Source organism: Patella vulgata, chromosome 1 (assembly GCF_932274485.2).
Source record: "Patella vulgata chromosome 1, xgPatVulg1.2, whole genome shotgun sequence".
Taxonomy (NCBI): domain Eukaryota; kingdom Metazoa; phylum Mollusca; class Gastropoda; family Patellidae; genus Patella; species Patella vulgata.
The window spans coordinates 45,831,753-45,849,953 of record NC_065879.2 but is presented as its reverse complement, the minus strand read 5'-3'; the positions used below and the strand labels follow the sequence as shown (position 1 = coordinate 45,849,953).

General features: G+C 36.6%; 1 protein-coding gene across 4 annotated transcripts in view; it reads left to right on the top strand.

Annotated features, from left to right (window-relative positions):
* The first annotated feature begins 4,483 nt into the window (after nt 1-4,483).
* The window catches only part of LOC126807687 (GTPase-activating protein skywalker), a 79,497-nt gene continuing 65,779 nt past the window's right edge, over nt 4,484-18,201 (top strand). The window contains exon 1 of one of the 4 annotated variants that reach the window (XM_056102413.1): nt 4,484-4,552. The gene's annotated coding sequence lies outside the window, so the exon portion shown is untranslated. Of the gene's footprint in view, nt 4,553-4,978; nt 5,062-5,240; nt 5,262-5,340; nt 5,359-18,201 lie in introns of those variants that run through there. The other 3 variants (XM_056102423.1, XM_056102432.1, XM_056102439.1) reach the window with 3 other exon arrangements.

The following is an 18,201-nucleotide window of genomic DNA, read 5'->3' as shown; positions in this document are numbered from 1 at the left end:
TTGTTTGAAAACATGACCCATATGTGGATTAACAGATTATGACCGGTCTTTTCTTTACAAAAGATGGGTTGCCAGGCAACGAAACATACGCCCACAGCAGCTGTCGCATATTTTTATACGCCCACATTGAAATGTGGACGTATATTGTTACTTTTTTCGGTAATGAAACATTTATAATACATTAAAATCTGATTAAGCGTAACAACTCATTAAGTAATTATCAGAAAACCATTAGAATTTGTTTGGTTTTTATTAAGTTCTGCCCCATGCTAATGTTTAGTATATAAAACTTTTAACATCATGGATTTAGCTGTTCAAGTCATAAAGATTCATTGAAAATCAATATACTTGTTCGTCTCAAGACCTTAAACTCTGTGTATCAATCTGAAGTCAATCAGATGATAACTTTAGCCTCTAGAGCGTCCACAAGATTTTTCAAAGTGATCAAGGGCCATAACTCGGGCAGTAATTATCGGAAATCACTGAAAATCAATAGGCTTCTTCGTCTCATGACCTTAAATAAAATAGTCGGTCGCAAAATCAGTGCAGTCGGTCGGAAAATAAGAGCAGTTGGTATCAAAATAAGTCCCACTGCACACGTCACGCTACTCACGCAAAACTTTAGTATAAAATAACCTTGTCAACTTATCATGTTTGAAAAAATGATGGGTTTCACTCTTATTCTGTTGTGAGTATGTAGGTCTAAGAACAAAATTTCCCCCAGGGAGAAAAATAGTCGGTCTCAAAATAAGTGCAGTCACTGCAGTCGGTCTCAAAATTAATGAGGTAAACAAATAATGCCAGAATAGATCCCAAATACTAGTCGGTCGCAAAATCAGTGCAGTCGGTCGTAAGATATGAGCAGTCGGTATTAAAATAAGTGCTCACTGCACACGTCACTCTTCTCACGCAAAACTTTAGTATAAAATAACCTTGTCGACTTATCATGTTTGAAAAAAATGTTTTTCACCCCATGGCAAAAAAATAGTCGGTCTAAAAAAAAAAGTGCTCACCGCAGTCGGTCTCAGACTAAATGAATTAATGGGGTGTTTTCTGACCATCAGAATTCTGCAAAATTTCTCCCCAAAGTCCAGGGCATTTCAGAGACCAAGTAAGCGCCCCATTGAGGTAAAGTGCCCTCAGGCCCAGTCCTCAAAAATTAAAAGCTCAGTTACATATCGGCGCTCAATTCCATTATGCCATCATTCTTCAACTCCTTCTCTGTCTTATACTATCTCATCACTATAATATTCACAGTTGCAGTGAATCGCCCAGTTAGTTGTACCACTAGTGAGTGAGTCGTGGGTCAAAAGGCTGTAGAATTGTTAGTTCTACTCTCACAAAACAGTCGACATTGACAGATAGGCCTCAATATTCTGTCTCATTTCTTATCCTCCCGTTAACGAGAATTTGGATCCATTTGCCATGACATTGACTAAAATTGTCAGGCCCAGTCCCAAAAATTAAAAGCTCGGTTACACATTCCATTATAACATCATTCTTCCACTCCTCTGTTGTCTTATACTGGCTCAGCACTATCGTATTCACGGTTATACTGAACTGCCTAGTTATGTTAGTAGTACCACTGGCACTGGTGTGTGGGTCGTGGGGCGTCAGAATATACAAAAGTTCTGTCAACTCTTGCAAAACAGGAGGAATTGACAGGGGCAGATCTCGAGATTTTGTCTAATTGACTCACATTTCTGGTCCTCTCGTCCACAAGAATTTCTCCCAGCAATGACCTCAAATGCCAAGATATTGACTCAATTTTTCAAAATTTTCTCAGGCTGCTCAGTGTTATAGACACAATCATATATGACATAAACTTTATGTCAACTTAAATAAAACTGCTTTCCAGCGAGACAACGATCGGCAAACAACTATATAATTATACAATACCATCTATGTTCTACCGGGACGCTTCATGTTATAGCCAGTATTTTGTTGAATTCATTGTAGGGTGGGATTGTGGCTGGGGAGGCGCCCTAGATTTGGACCCCCCCCCCCCCCTATCTAGATCCGCTACTGCACATGGCCCCTACAAAACTCGCACCTGTGGTGCTCGGCTCCTGACTGCGTCGCTCGTACTAGGGGTATGGGCATCAGTCGGTCGCATTTTGGCTAAACACCCCCCCCCCCCCCAAACAAACTCGTTATGTACTCCCCTGAGTATAGTTGTTCGGATGGGACTAAAAATCAAGGTCCTGTGTACACATTGGCATGTCCGTAAAATAACCCTTATAGCAGTTGGAATTTGAAATTAAAGTAGGTTGTAGTGCAAGTATCCAGGCAAAGTTTCCCTCATAGCACACTGTAGCACATATACATGCATTAAGCCAGTCTGTGCAGAACAGTTGAATGGTAAACCTCATTTCATTTGTTTAATTGATAAGGGAGGCGACTTCTCTAAGAATGTTTCAGGCCACAAACCTTGTTGTAATCTGTTGTTTATATGCCTCCGATTCATTGTTGTTAACATCAATAATATATTATTATTGCTAACTAAAACTAGTTCTTGCCTAACGCAAGTGTTTCAGAGATATTATTTGTACTAAACCAAAAGATGCCGCCCCTAACAGTACAGTTAATGATAAAGCAATTTAAAATGAAAGTAATTTCTAAAGCTGCTGTAATAACCAACCAGCGGCTGCCAGGCAGGATACGCCCACATTTTCGAGAGATGGATAGAGAACAAGCTAAAAACAAAGTGATTTTTGCTACAATCAATAAGGGCCATAATTCAGGAAATTACAATTCGATATGCGCAAATATCGAAAGGAACCCAGATCTTTGTGTTATAAACTTACATTTCAAGTTTCAACAAAATCGGATTAAAATTGTGACCTCCATAAAGTCCAAAGCCTTGATATACCATATTTTTTTACGCTATTTGAGAACGAAGGGCGGCCATTTTGTCTGTCAGTTTTGGGCCGATTTTCACGAAATTCGAACTCAGCCGTCCTTAGGGTGTAACGGTGATATAATAATACGTTTTTTTTTAAATTGGATAAAAATTATGACTTCTATAGGGTCCACAAGCTAAAAACGCGATTTTTCGTACAATCAGGGGCCATAATTCAGGAAGTTACAGTCCGATATGCGCGAATATAGAAAGGAACCGAGATCTTTGGGTTATAAACTTACATTTCAAGTTTCAACAAAATCGGATAAAAATTGTGACCTCTATAGGGTCCACAAGCTAAAAACGTGATTTTAGGGGCCATAATCCATGAAGTTTCGATCCGATACATGCCAATATCGAAAGCAGCCGAGATCTTTTGGGGATAAACCTATATTTCAAGTTTCGTCAAAATCGGATAAGAATTGTGACCTGTAGGGAGTCCACAAACAATTGTGGACGGACGGACAGGGGCGACGGCATAATACGTCCACATGAAAATGTGGGCGTATAAAAATCTAAATATTACTGCTATTCAGAATCGTCAACAATAGATTTTTTTTAGTAGTAATAGTTATAGCGAGAAATCACTTCGAGACAAGCCACAGCAGCGTGCACTTTCGCACTTGTGACCTCTATAGGGTCCACAAGCTAAAAACGTGATTTTAGGGGCCATAATCCATGAAGTTTCGATCCGATACATGCCAATATCGAAAGCAGCCGAGATCTTTTGGGGATAAACCTATATTTCAAGTTTCGTCAAAATCGGATAAGAATTGTGACCTGTAGGGAGTCCACAAACAATTGTGGACGGACGGACAGGGGCGACGGCATAATACGTCCACATGAAAATGTGGGCGTATAAAAATCTAAATATTACTGCTATTCAGAATCGTCAACAATAGATTTTTTTTAGTAGTAATAGTTATAGCGAGAAATCACTTCGAGACAAGCCACAGCAGCGTGCACTTTCGCCGTGTCGAGTCCAACTTTATGGTGGCTGTTAGCGGCCATTCAAATGAATCTAAATTGCGACTTGTGAAGAAGGCGACAAGTCGACGAAATCAACCCGCCGACACGAGGCGACGATCGTCGGGTTATTTTGTCGTGTCGGCGGGTTGATTTCGTCGACTTGTCGCCTTCTTCATAAGGCGACGATTTAGATGGCCGCTAACAGCCACCATACAACTTTCTGTAGGGTAAATTTTCACTGCACGGGTCATCATCCTACCGTTATGACCAATGTGAATATACTGTAGGACCCCCTTTCGACCACAATACATTTTGTCCGTTGCCGCCGTTGGCATTTAATATAGGAATATATAGCCGTTATGACCGCATCCCCGTCTTTTCACCTTAGATATCAAAAGATGAACTTAACGGAGGCACGAAATATTAAAACGAAATATCACAACAGATGAATAATTCACGAACAGATACAGACCACTGATCTCTATAAATAATTATTTATAGAGATCAGTGATACAGACACAGTGGGTGGTTTTCATGTTTTGCTACCAATCATCTACTTTCATTTACAGTAGTTTGTTTACATCACGTGATTAATTGACTCGCAGAATCACGCGAGAATTTAAAATGATGTTCGGCAGAAGCAACTATTTTTGCCAGAATCTTTATAAATATTTTATTTTGGTAAGAAAATAAGCATTTCAAATTCTATGAATACAGAGATATAAACCCAGTCTGTCGGTCTAGTGTTTCTAAAGGAAACGAGTAGTCATTGGGTTGGCGAGTGCGTTTTCATCATGTCAGTCTGATGTAGAGGTTCAGTATCGCACCTCTACCAGTTCCCATGATCATAGAGACTTGAAATTTTCAGGGGGTATTCATGGGGCCTAGCCATGACCTCACACCAAATTTCAGCCTAATCTGTCAATAACTTTTTATTTTACTGTAGTTTAGCTTATACGAGAGAAAGTTTATCCGATTTTGACGCCATTTTGTTTGTTGGCTATTTAGACTCGAATAACAAGACAGGGTTAGGGTTAGGGCTATTCCTGTCTACATCTTGACGAAATCTACAGGTCCTAGCCCTTGCCCTAACCCACAATCCACATATGACGTCATTCGAGCCTAAATAGTCAACAAACAAAATGGCGTCAAAATCGGATAAACTTATCTCTTATAGAAGCTAAACTAAGGTAAAATAAAAAGTTATTGTCCGATTCGGCTGAAATTTTGTGTGAGGTCATTGCTAGCCCACCTGAACATCCCCTGAAAATTTCAAGTCTCTACGACCCCGGGAACTGGTAGAGGTGCGATACTGAAATAGAGCCGTCTTGAATCCAATACTGGTACTGGTAGACTATTGTGGAATTTCACAGAAATGAGACGAAATCGGGTATAACGTATAACTCACTGTTCTGCTCCGACCGGGCTAATGAAGACGGGCATACACCACAGTCACTGTGACAGTGGGCTATATGAATCAAGGAAATGTTTCTCAATTTTGTTTTATATTATTAACTTAAATTAAGTATAAATGACAATCATCATTTTTGACACTAGGCTAAATATCATAATTTTATCAGATGGATTGGAAGATAAGATAAAAATAACAATTTACAATGTACCAGTACTTATAATTTAGATGAGAATAATTTTTAGGCTAAAGCTTTTCAGTGTGAGTGTGTTTAGGCATAATAAAGTGAGAGAGAGAAATATAAGTACCTACGGCTTTCATGAGTTAACAGGTTTAACCAGAGGCTGAAGGCCGAGGGGTTAGACCTGTTAACGAATGAAGCGTGCTATAAATGACTTGTAACATTGACAACTGCTCAACATGCTTATTGTTATTGCACAGAAAACCCACCCCAGTTCTCTATATGATGTCTACTAAAACTAGTGTAAACCAGCAAAAGTGTGCAATAACATTGAACATGTCTAGTTATTGCACAGTTAAGCTACACCCAATCTACTATAGGAATACAATCTGCTTATTCAACGAAAAAAACAAACGAAGATTTCCCATCCATGTTACAATATGGGTTAAAGTAGCTTAGTCTCTAACTCATTCATTATCATCCAAAGTCTTTGACATTGAAAACACAAATTATTTGTCATCTTAAATCAACACTGATATTGTGATCTTACTGGGAAAAGATGAGCTTCTGATATCCAATATTTAACTTTAATTTAAGACAAAATAAACATTTTACCTTTGGTTGTACAGCGTCATTTGTAACGAGGCTAGATATATTCCACAAGTCATGTCAAAGGGTTACGTATCTGGAACACAAGCATGCGCAATAAATACTGTCGGTGTAGACTTGAATAACCAGACACTAGAGATTGCTATTGGATTGAGACTTCTGGCTTATTTCGCCGAACATAACTGATTAGAAATTATATAGTAAAATCAGAAACAATTGAATGAAAATCATTTTACATTCATATTATATATATAAATGTAACATGTATAACTGATGAGCTACATGCTTTGCGACCCATTTTTGTCCATTTCTGTTATTATTATTAGCGATTTAGCTCCTTAACGTCCACTCGACACAAACTAGGTCATTTTGGGAGATAATACAAATCAAGACTGGAAACTGTAAATCAAAACATAGACATATTAAAATACTGACAGACTGATGTACTTAACTGTAAAGGATTATAACTTAGATAATCTTAAAGATGTATTATGTAAGATTTAGTTAAGGAGCTAGCCGATCATGCTATAAAAGTTATTAAAAATGAATTTATTCAAAATTTCATTCAAATTACTTTATTCTTGGTGATGTTATGACTGTTTGAAGATGTAGCACACACGATTTATTATCGTAGCAAAGATACTTGACGACCAGGAGTAAGTCTCGATTATCCATTTTATAAATCGTTAAATTTTTAAATCTTGAGGGTTTCAAGTCAAATTTTTAAAAATCTCTGAATCTGATATGATCTAGAAAGTTGATAAGAGGCTTGTCATGTGAATAAATGTCTTAAATAATTTATATTACATTTGAAGCCAAGTAATAGCTAGCTTATAGGCAGATTTATATTACATAATGCATCTGTTGTGTATTTGTGGGAATGTACCAATACTCAAATAACCGGCACGATTAAATAACTGACATACTGATATTATCTTAAAACATACAGTACCGTAGTGGTATGTGAATACACCAGATGTTAGTGCTTGTAAGTTGTATATAATTATTATAAACACAACAGCCATTTATATCAAATATACATATATATGGTATAACGAGATGGTTTGAGAAGTGTTTCTTATCATTTGTGCTTGAAAATGATAAGAGCTAGAGCATTTGTTGAAAAATCAAGGCTGTTAGCTTTATGCATAATACACCAGTGATTGTATTCCATGGTGGCTCAGAGAGTAAGAGCTGGCTCAATAACCAAGAGGTGTAGGGTTAAATTCTGGTTTTGACTGCGAAAGTACCTCAGGATTTTTTTAGAGTGATGTCCCCCTGTCAGTGTGCAGGATTGAGGGCCTGGCAAGGAAAATTGTCTAGCCATTTGGATTTTAAGAAAAACTAATGTGCACATGATGTCCAGGCAAAATTTTCCTCATCATGGCACACAGCATGGTGCCGATCAGTAGGAAGTTCTGGTTGTTGTATATATTGCCGTTGCCCCTGTGTGTGTGTGTGTCTGTGGTTTCTTACAGGCTGCAATTCTTAACTGATTGCCTTAAAACTTTACATGTACTTATTCCTTATACCCTAAGGATGATCCCTATTGTTTTTGGTGCATGCCCAGTCCCCAGGGGGCAGAGTCTTGCCCATTTCTTGTTTGTCATCTACAGACTGCATTTCTTAACATATCATCTTCAAACTTTGCATACTTATTCCTTATAAGGAACATTCCTATTGTTTGTGGTGCATGCCCACCCCCCCGGGGCAGAGCCACGCCTATTTTTTTTCTGTGTGTATGTGTCGCCTACAGCACGCAATGCTTAATCGATTGTCTTGAAAACTTTTCATACTTAATACTTACGCCCTAAGGATGACCTCTATTACATGTATATTTGGTGCATGCCCGACCCCTAGGGGCAGAGCCACACCCATTTCTTGTATTTGTTTGTAGTCTTAAGTCAGCAATTCTTAACAGATCCTTTTGAAACATTGCATACCTATTCTGTATACCCTAAGGATGATCCCTATTGTTTTTTGGTGGATAGAGCCACGCCCACGAGGTTGGACCGGCGACATTACTGCTTGTCACGTACAACTGGGGAATCAAACACCCCCCCTCCCCCGGTCTGTCTCTCTGTCCGTCCATCTGTCTGTTCGTCACACTTTTTTGGACACAATAACTCTCCTTCTGATTGAGCTAGAATGTTCAACCTTGGTGTAGGTGTTTATTAGGCCAATGCCTTGATGGAGTTCGAAGATGAGCATTTTCTGCTTATGAAATTAAAAATCATAAATTTAAATTTAAAGGAATATTGAATAGCACTCATGTGAAGAAGATGTTTGTTTTGAAGGTTAAAAATACAGTTTTTGTCAAAATGTTCTCACTTGCGGCAAAAATAAATTTTTTAAATTGGTTTTATGAAATCACAATTGGAATTAGGCATCAAATGGTCAAACTTTTATAAAGATAGGTTGGCAGGCAACGAAACATACGCCCACAGCAGCTAAATCGTCTGGGCAGTCAACAAGAGTTGTCGCATATTTTTACTTTTTCAGTAATGAAACATTTATAATACACATTAAGTAATTATCAGAAAATCATTAGAATTTGTTTGGTTTTTATAAATTTCTGCCCCATGCTAACGTTTAGTATACGAAATATTTAACCCCTAACCAGTCGACGTCATTTTGACATGGTCAGGCTAAATAAAGAAAGGCTGACGTGAAATATTTTGTATGCCTATTTCAATCGACTACTGCCGAATAATTATAAGTGATAGACTCTTGACACCAATAAAAAAGTTGAAGGGGATAAGTTGATCTATAATTTGCAAATCATTCTAAATCCTTTTCATCAGAAATATCGTCTTCAGAATCGGTGTCATCTATATAATCTGAGTCTGAATAATTCATAAGTATTTCAACCACTTTAAGCGTCTTTAACGTTCCCGACATTGTTAAATTACGTTTTTCGTCAAAAAATGTTGAACAAAGACATGTTTTTCTCAATGCCCTTGACAAGACAAGTTCCTGTCTGACACGCATGCATGGCCATATCAATTAAATACGAAACTAAATACTCAAATGCGGCTTATAAAAAAGGTTCTTGCTGTGGACCACATTTTTTTTTTGTGATTATAATCGACAATAACCGGTTATGGGTTAATATCATGGATTTAGCTGTTCAAGTTATCAAAATTCACTGAAAATCAATATACTTGTTCGTTTCAAGACCTTAAACTCTGTGTATCAATCTAAAGTAAATCGGATAACATAAGCCTCTAGAGCGTCAAAAGATTTTCCAAAGTGATCAAGGGCCATAACTTTGGCCGTTGAAGTCAATAGGATTCTTCATCTCATGACCAAAAAACGCTGCGTATATAAATTTAAAGTCTGACAGTAATTATCCAAAATTGCTGAAAATCAATAGACTTCTTCGTCTCATGACCTTTTACACTGTGTATAAATTTAAAGTCAATCAAATATTATCTTTCGCCTCAAGAGCATCCACAAGATATTTTGAAGTGATCAAGGGCCATGACTCTGCCAGTAATTATCGGAAATTGCTGAAAATCAATAGGCTTCTTCGTCTCATAAACACTGTGTATAAATTTAAAGTCAATTGGATATTAACTTTGGCCTCTAGAGCGTCCACAAGATATTTTGAAGTGATCAAGGCCCATAACTCTGGCAGTAATTATCTGAAATCGCTGAAAATCAATAGGATTCTTCGTCTCATGACCTTAAACACTGTGTATTAATTTAAAGTCAATCGGATATTAACTTTAGCCTCTAGAGCGTCCACAAGACGACAGACGGATGGACGGACGGACGGGGGCGACGACAATATACGACCACATTTCAATGTGACGCTTATCCTTGTCATGTACAAGCGGGGAATCGAAACCGGGCCAGTCAATGACTGACCTTGTGATAACCACGCGCACATGCTAACCATTCGGCCACCCAACCCCGCCATTGTTGAAACGTAGTGTGAAATAAAATCAGTGATTGTTTTCCATATAAATTGTGTTTTAATATTATATACTGAGCGCCATGGAAAATGCATCACTTTTTTTTTCCCAAATATTTTATTACTAGCTGGTTTTGTATGTATAATATTATGCAATACTATGAACTATTGTTTCACACAATGCTCCCAAACGCAAAAAATATCGGCCCGTGTGCAAAAAAAAAAACGTCAATCTGTAGTAATTTTTTGTTGGACATGTGAAGGAATCGAGCTAGAGATGCCGAGACTTACTGAAAATCAACGGAATGAACATTCCCATGGCTTCATTCCGTTGATTTTCAGTAAGTTTCGGCATCTCTAGCTCGATTCCTTCACACGTCCAACAACAAATTACGACAGATTGACGTTTCACAGTTCATGTACTGCACATTAAGTTGAAAACATGCTTTTAAAGGGCTCACACACAATGCTGCACGTGAATATTGGGTTTTTCATGTGCATCTCGTGCAATTTTTTTTTTTGCACACGGGCCGATATTTTTTGCGTTTGGGAGCATTGTGTGAAACAATAGTTCATAGTATTGCATAATATTATACATACAAAACCACCTAGTAATAAAATATTTGGGAAAAAAAAAGTGATGCATTTTCCATGGCACTCAGTATATATCAATGTTTAACACACCCTTAACACCACAGACGTTAACTCGGATTGATTTCAAATACCAAGGGGATCTGAGGTTACGCCAGTGCTACACTGATCAAACTGGACTTGAACTGATTCATTGTATGTATTGAATTATTTGTCATACATAAATGTATGTAAGTGATGGATAATGGCCGAAGACTGTCCATTATGTAAATAGAAAGAACAACTGATGGGCGTTGCCCCGAAGTTTTTCTTTGTACATGTATTTTACATAATGGACAGTCTGAGGCTACTATTATCAAACTTAAAACATGGCACCAGAGATACAAATAATGGATAGTTTTCTAAAAGAACAAGTCGCAATATATATATAATGGATATGTTCTTAAAACAACATGCTCATGAATGCATGTGACAAAACACTCCAGTCATACAATGCAAGCATACATTTGTACACAGGCAGTCCAAAATATTCGACATGGAGACGACATGTTTATAACACAGTCGAAAACAAATATTAATAATGAGAATATACGTGATAAGCATTTGGATACGGATTACATTTGGTAATATACTCGATATGGAAGATAATAGCCGTAAAAATTGTGATGTTCTAGATATGGGAGATAATAGCCGTCATAGTGTGGTGGAAAGACTGCTCACGAAAATGATTTAGAACTCAACGGTCATTATGGTGTAACGGTGATATATTTGAATGCTTTTTAAAATCGGATAAAAATTGTGACCTGTATAGGTTCCACAGACTCAAAACACGTTTTTTTGTTCAATCAGGGGTCACAATCCAGAAAGTTACGGTCCGTTATGCGCCAATATCGCAAGGAATCGAGATCTTTGGGTTATAAACACACATGTTCAGTTTCATCAAAATGGGCTAAAAATTGTGACCTCTAGTGTGTACAATTTACGTCCCATACAAATTACAAGCCAATACCGAAAGTAACCAAGATCTTTGGGATATATACCTATATTTCAAGTCAAGACCTGTAGACTGTCCACAAAGAAGGTGTAAAAATGTGGGCGTATAAAAACGTATCATCGATCTAGAGTCATGTGACATTTCGGTAACTATGAGATTTTAAAGTAATTTCATGTACTGTAATTTAATTCGTTCAGAGAATAAATTATCCCAAAATGCATGTTCATTTTTATACGCCCACATTGAAATGTGGTCGTATATTGTCGTTGCCCCCGTCCACAATTGCTTGTGGACGCTCTAGAGGCTAAAGTTAATATCCGATTGACTTTAAATTTATATACAGTGTTTAAGACCATGAGACGAAGAAGCCTATTGATTTTCAGCGATTTCCAATAATTACTGCCAGAGTTATGGCCCTTGATCACTTCAAAAAATCTTGTAGACGCTCTAGAGGCCAAAGTTAATATCCGATTGACTTTAAATTTATACACAGTGTTTAAGGTCATGAGACGAAGAAGCCTATTGATTTTCAGCGATTTCCTATAATTACTGCCAGAGTTATGGCCCTTGATCACTTAAAAAAATCTTGTGGACGCTCTAGAGGCCAAAGTTAATATCCGATTGACTTTAAATTTATACACAGTGTTTAAGGTCATGAGACGAAGAAGCCTATTGATTTTCAGCAATTTCCAATAATAACTGCCAGAGTTATGGCCCTTGATCACTTTGAAAAATCTTGTGGACGCTCTAGGCGCCAAAGTTAATATCCGATTGACTTCAGATTGATACACAGAGTTTAAGATCTTGAGACAAACAAGTATATTTATTTTCAATGAATTTTTATGACTTGGAACAGCTAAATCCATGATACAGTATTAAAAGTTTTGTATACAAAACGTTAGCATGGGGCAGAACTTTATAAAAACCAAACAAATTCTAATGGTTTTCTAAGTTATTGCTCTTAATCAGATTTTAGTGTATTATCTATGTTTCATTACCGAAAAAAGTACAAATATGCGACAACTCTTGTTGACTGCCCGGACGATTTAGCTGCTGTGGGCGTATGTTTCGTTGCCTGGCAACCTATCTTTCAGATAAGTGTATATTACATGTAGTATTATTGGTAAACCTGTCCATTATTTTCAATACATAATGGACAGTTTTATTAAATATAATAATAGACGATTGTTTAAGAAAAGCGTACATTCTCCTATACTGGTTAAAAACATCAATGGGTGACGTCATATATCTATGTTTTAAGATATAAGTTCCAGTCACTCCAGTAGTTAAAAGATTGAAGAACCATTCCAGACTTACTAATTATTGAAGTTTGAAATGAAAACTAACCAAGATTCTGTACAGTTAAAGTTGGTTCTTGAAGTCAGTTGTTTCTTTCTTGTAACAAATAAATAATTGACAATAAGAATACTGGCCCATGCTGCCCTGCCCTAAAAAATATATATTTTCATCACTCCTGATCAGACTTTCCCATTGTACTCAGTACATTTGTAACTGCACTTTCCATTATCGGTAGGCCTACTAATTGTTCCAGTAATATCTAGCAAGGGAATACATTCTTGGTAAGCTTGCTTTGTTTTGGAGATGTCTGTTAATTGTTTGAGAAAAATAAATTGAATGCTTTTAAAAGATTATCTTGAATTGGTAGAAAAAGGCTTTATTACTATTAGGTGTGGTTAACTGGTTATATTTTTTGGGTAAATTGACCTTTTTATAATGTACTTATTATCTGCATATGATGAAATAAAGGTGTTATTCAAATATTTTTTCCTTAGCTTGCTTTCTTGGTAACCTCCTAATTTAATTCAATTGGCCTCACAAATATTTGTTTACAATACTGTAATGCACCTAGTATTTCACTATCTTAAAATGATTCCTCACATGGTTAGTATTTTTTTCAAATGTCAGATTACCATATGACGGTATGATAAAGGTAAAGGATTGCCCCTTTACAAAGTTTTACGTTGTCCATCCATGTTTCACAATTTCTTGTGAACACTCTATAAAGTACAAACTATATTTATCCGGTCTTTTTAAAAATTGAATTTCGGTGATTTCTGAACTTTCCAAGTTATTGTAGAATCTTGTGAATGATCTACATGTAGCTTCATAAATTATCGTCCGATCTACTTGAAATTTATTGACAATTTCCGTTTAGAAATTAATTATATCTAAAGTATACTGTTACATGCTATCTAATTAGCAAAGTTTATTTATTTGGGGAAAATAATCTGCCTATTCTTCTCGTGTTAACACCATATTTATTTAGTTTCATTGAGTTTCTTGTATAGAGTTTAAGGTTATGAGATAAAATTGGGGTCAACATAGTTGAATTGCTAAGTTGCTTTCCTATTTACCTGTTGTGTGATGTAATTGTTAGCCACTGTTTATAAATATTATATATATAGACAAATAAGTTTGTAATTGCTGTGAATGTAATTCACTAAGAAATTACATCTGTTAGACTGAAAGTGTGTTGAGACACTCCTTCAGTATTAGTTAAGTTTTAATCAATACTTGTTTCCATTCCATGAAACAACATCAACATTGCAAATATTGAAGTGACATTACACTTGAACAGTAGAGATTTGTTTTCGCATTTAAATTTTATATGTAGGTGAGTGTAGTTTATTCGTTTTTTCTACATGTATGGGGATTGTGTATTGATTGAAAAGATTGTGCAGCGGATCAAAGGTCTTGTCATGTACATGTATACAAGCTGTTATATCAGTCCCAAGTTTTGTATGTGAGAAGTCATCAGGCCACTTGAATAACCTTAGTTCTGATGTTTTTTCACAGTTCTCTGGTTTCTTTAAGAATTTCATTTAGTTTAAATGATTTTTAAACAAAACACAGTTCACCTGAAAACAGAACAAGAATGAATGTAAATTTTAAAGCATCACATGGTAGTAATTTACAAATTTTGGTATATCTATTTCTAAACGTAGTACAATCCATATATGGCAAGTACACAAATGAGTTGAATAGATTCATGTTTTTTTTTTTATAGATTGAATATGATCAATCTGATTATGATTGTATCTTTGTTTCACTTTATTTTTATCTTATGGCATGTTTTATTATAAAGTGTACCAGTGGGTATCTAACAAATGTAATGGTTTTATTAGAAAAGAGAAAAAGAGTTTTAAATATTTTTCTTATTAAAATCAGTATATATTGAACATATAAAATACTTAATACCAGGTTTATTGATGTATTTTTTATTAAAATGAGTTACAAATATTTTAATGAATTACATCATTTAAGACAGACATTTTTCCCATCATTTTTATACGCCCACATTTTCATGTGGACGTATTATGCCGTCGCCCCTGTCCGTCCGGACGTCCACAATTTGTTTGTGGACACTCTACAGGTCACAATTCTTATCCGATTTTGACGAAACTTGAAATATAGGTTTATCTCCAAAAGATCTCGGCTGCTTTCGATATTGGCAGGTATCGGATCGAAACTTCATGGATTATGGCCCCTGTTTGTACGAAAAATCACGTTTTTAGCTTGTGGACCCTATAGAGGTCACAATTTTTATCCGATTTTGTTGAAACTTGAAATGTAAGTTTATAACCCAAAGATCTCGGTTCCTTTCGTTATTCGCGCATATCGGACCGTAACTTCCTGAATTATGGCCCCTGATTGTACGAAAAATCGCGTTTTTAGCTTGTGGACCCTATAGAGGTCATAATTTTTATCCGATTTAAAAAACCGTATTATTATCACCGTTACACCCTAAGGACGACTGAGTTCGAATTTCGTGAAAATCGGCCCAAAATTGACAGACAAAATGGCTGCCGTTCGATCTCAAATAGCGTAAGAATATGGTATATGAAGGTTGTGGACCCTATAGAGGTCACAATTTTTATCTGATTTTGTTGAAACTTGAAATGTAAGTTTATAACCCAAAGATCTTGGTTCTCGATATTCTCACATATCGGACCGTAACTTCCTGAATTATGACCCCTGATTGTACGAAAAATCGCGTTTTTAGCTTGTGGACTCTATAGAGGTCATAATTTTTATCCGATTTAAAAAAAAGTATTATTATGTCACCGTTACACCCTAAGGACGGCTGAGTTCGAATTTCGTGAAAATCGGCCCAAAATTGTCCTACAAAACGGCTGCCGTTCGTTCTCAAATAGCGTAAAAATATGGTATATCAAGGTTGTGAACCCTATAGAGGTCACAATTTTTATCCGATTTTGTTGAAACTTGAAATGTAAGTTTATAACACAAAGATCTCAGTTCCTTTCGATATTTGCGCATATCGAATTTTAATTTCCTGAATTATGGCCCTTGATTGTAAGAAAAATCACTTTCTTGTTAGCTTGTTCTCTATCCATCTCTCGAAAATGTGGGCGTATCCTGCCTGGCAGCCACTGGTTTATCAAGATTTGAGAAGACTTTGAAATAAAATTTGTTTTAAAATTTTTAATTTATTTTTGTATAATTATAATGGTAAGTGTGTCTTCTTTAAAACAGACTTAACCAGCGGCTGCCAGGCAGGATACGCCCACATTTTCGAGAGATGGATAGAGAACAAGCTAACAAGAAAGTGATTTTTGTCTGTCAATTTTGGGCCGATTTTCACGAAATTCGAACTCAGTCGTCCTCAGGGTGTAACGGTGATATAATAATACGTTTTTTTAAATCGGATAAAAATTATGACCTCTATAGGATCCACAAGCTAAAAACGCAATTTTTCGTACAATCAGGGGCCATAATTCGTCGGTAGGCAGGCGAAGTGACTTATCTTCATACCGTACCTATTGACGATAAGTCACTTCGTCTGCCTACCGACGAATTCAGGAAGTTACAGTCCGATATGTGCGAATATCGAAAGGAACCAAGATCTTTGGGTTATAAACTTATATTTCAAGTTTCAACAAAATCGGATAAAAATTGTGACCTCTGTAGGGTCAACAACCTTGATATAACATATTCTTATGCTATTCCAGAACGAACGGCGGCCATTTTGTCTGTCAGTTTTGGGCCGATTTTTTTGAAATTCAAACTCAGTCGTCCTTAGGGTGTAACGGTGATATAATAATACGTTTTTTTAAATCGGATAAAAATTATGACCTTTATAGGGTCCACAAGCTAAAAACGCGATTTTTCGTACAATCAGGGGCCATAATTCAGGAAATTACGGTCCGATATGCGCGAATATCGAAAGGAACCGAGATCTTTGGGTTATAAACTTACATTTCAAGTTTCAACAAAATCTGATAAAAATTGTGACCTCTATAGGATCCACAACCTTGATATACCATTTTCTTACGCTATTTGAGAACGAACGGTGGCCATTTTGTCTGTCAATTTTGGGCCGATTTTCACGAAATTCGAATTCAGTCGTCCCTAGGGTGTAACGGTGATATAATAATACGTTTTTTTAAATCGGGTAAAAATTATGACTTCTATAGGGTCCACAAGCTAAAAACGCAATTTTTCGTACAATCAGGGGCCATAATTCGTCGGTAGGCAGGCGAAGTGACTTATCTTCATACCGTACCTATTGACGATAAGTCACTTCGTCTGCCTACCGACGAATTCAGGAAGTTACGGTCCGATATGTGCGAATATCGAAAGGAACCAAGATCTTTGAGTTATAAACTTATATTTCAAGTTTCAACAAAATCGGATAAAAATTGTGACCTCTGTAGGGTCCACAACCTTGATATAACATATTCTTATGCTATTCCAGAACGAACGGCGGCCATTTTGTCTGTCAGTTTTGGGCCGATTTTCACGAAATTCAAACTCAGTCGTCCTTAGGGTGTAACGGTGATATGATAATACGTTTTTTTTAAATCGGATAAAAATTATGACCTTTATAGGGTCCACAAGCTAAAAACGCGATTTTTCGTACAATCAGGGGCCATAATTCAGGAAATTACGGTCCGATATGCGCGAATATCGAAAGGAACCGAGATCTTTGGGTTACAAACTTACATTTCAAGTTTCAACAAAATCTGATAAAAATTGTGACCTCTATAGGGTCCACAACCTTGATATACCATTTTCTTACGCTATTTGAGAACGACGGCGGCCATTTTGTCTGTCAATTCAGGAAGTTACGGTCCGATATGCACGAATATCGAAAGGAACCGAGATCTTTGGGTTATAAACCTACATTTCAAGTTTCAACAAAATCGGATAAAAATTGTAACCTCTGTAGGGTCCACAACCTTGATATACAACATTTTTACGCTATTTGAGAACGAACGGCGGCCATTTTGTCTGTCAATTTTGGGCCGATTTTCACGAAATTCGAATTCAGTCGTCCCTAGGGTGTAACGGTGATATAATAATACGTTTTTTTAAATCGGGTAAAAATTATGACTTCTATAGGGTCCACAAGCTAAAAACGTGATTTTTCGTACAATCAGGCAGGCGAAGTGACTTATCTTCATACCGTACCTATTGACGATAAGTCACTTCGTCTGCCTACCGACGAATTCAGGAAGTTACAGTCCGATATGCGCAAATATCGAAAGGAACTGAGATCTTTGTGTTATAAACTTACATTTCAAGTTTCAACAAAATCGGATAAAAATTGTGACCTCTATAGGGTTCACAACCTTGATATACC